Source organism: Coptis chinensis, chromosome 2 (genome assembly GCF_015680905.1).
Source record: "Coptis chinensis isolate HL-2020 chromosome 2, ASM1568090v1, whole genome shotgun sequence".
Classification (NCBI taxonomy): Eukaryota; Viridiplantae; Streptophyta; class Magnoliopsida; order Ranunculales; family Ranunculaceae; genus Coptis; species Coptis chinensis.
The window spans coordinates 12,345,218-12,347,261 of record NC_141457.1 but is presented as its reverse complement, the minus strand read 5'-3'; positions in this window follow the sequence as shown (position 1 = coordinate 12,347,261).

Here is a 2,044-nt window from a genome sequence, read left to right as displayed (position 1 = left end):
ACTACGATACCGTATTTGTTGAATGAAGCTGTAGAGATTTACTATTCTGGAATACCAAGTTTTCATTTTAAAATCTCAGGTAATTCTAATTGTGTGGTATATACACATGGTAGTAGGGTGCAAGCTATTTGGAATCCATATACTAAAGATTACAAGATGGTGCCAAAAACGCAAGAAGAAGAGGAAGACTATTTAGAATTTTCGCATGGTTCTAAAGATGGTGTTATAACCCCAGATTTTTTATATGGTTTTGGGTATGATTCTGTCATTGATGATTATAAGTTGGTCAAAGTTGTTCAGTGCTATGATATACTACATTAGTATATAGGTTCTTACATTAGGTACAAATTCATGGCGAAGGAGTGAAAACATGCATTTTATCCTTAATTGAGCAAACTAGTCAGTATTTGTGAACCAAAGTCTCTATTGGTTAGTCATAGGTCACCGAGATTTTATTGTTTCTTTTGATGTTTTCGAAGAAAAGTTTAGTGAACTTCCAAATCCTAAAATTGTAAAGCGTATAATGTATTTCGGTGTTTTGGATGGAAATCTCTGCTTACTCAATAAATTTAGTAGTACTCAAACTGATGTATGGGTGATGAAGATCTGTGGTGGGGGGACACGCTGGAAATACACTCCCCCTCAGTGGGGGGACACGCTAGAAATACACAAATTGAAGGACTAGACATCTTCACCTGGTAGGAGTTGAACTCGAGACCTCTCAGAAACCAATGGCTCTGATTCTATGTAAAATTACATATTAGTAGTAATGTTAGGAGAGTTGTGACATTGTTGTAATGATAGAAACCAAGAAGAAGAAGAATTCATAAGAATAGAGGCTTGAATAATTGGGTTAGAGAGTTATCATACTCTACCCTGAGTTTCATATATATATACTTAACCTACCATGGGTGTTAAGGTACCCCCAATATATGAGAATAAAAAAAGACTAAATACGGTTCAGTTTGGCATACCGAACCATCCTCACTTATAAAAACATGGGACTTTACATAGTCAACAATATATAGGGGGCACCCGCCCTAACGTAAGGAGCAAATAAGAGGCGCACACCCTCATACTTCAAATGCTTCAACAACAACCTTGAATAAATAGATTAAATTGTAAAATTGAATTGTCAATTCTGAATCTTTTCAATTGTCTATGAGAATAATAAATTTAGCTTTTGTTCGACTAATTACGATACTGTTAATGTCTCTTGATCTGATGAATGATGATTTCAAGTTCTTCACATCCACTTTCACTTTTCGTTGCTAGCAATGTTCCTTTTCTTCATTTTGTATATTATTGAAGACATTGTATAATAGTACGACAGTTTGAGCTTGTTTAAGGCTGGTAAGCATATGGAAGAACAAGATTAAAGTTATGCATGTGTACAACAACAAAGCCTCCAGCTACAGTCAAATTAGATTCCTAATTTGTAGAGCAATTGTAAGACCATACTACAAATCATGTGTAACACTGTTCAAGAACTCAAAGTTCTGCATACATGGAAACTGCAACACAAGTTAACTGAGGAAGGAACCAAAGGCTTTCAACTTTTTGAGTGCTACTGGGCACCACCTTTGGCAGGTATGGACGGATGGTAAAGGGACATTCCAATTTGGGCCAAATGGTGTATTGGGTGCCCAAGGGAAAACCTGGGTAAATCAGAGTGGGAATTTGTACTTGGAGACTGTAATGGTGAATTCCTAGGAGGTAGGTAGTCTTGGAGTGAAAACTAATTATTATTCAATGGTTCCACAAAAGTCATTAATCTAAGATGGAAAACAATATGGGTATAATCAGATTCAGATCCAGTGATCAAGGCATTTCAAAGTGACAAGGTACATTGAAATGCAAGGGCAACTTGGAATTCATTGAAAGTGAAAGTCAACTATATCAATCTCACCTCATCATTGGAGAGAAATCAACTTAGGAGCAGACTGTTGTGAAAGGCACGCATGGTGCTTTTCTTAGTAAGGAACATAGTAGGTTGTCGACTTCAAGACTTCCATTCATGAGATCCTTTGAGAATCAACACACT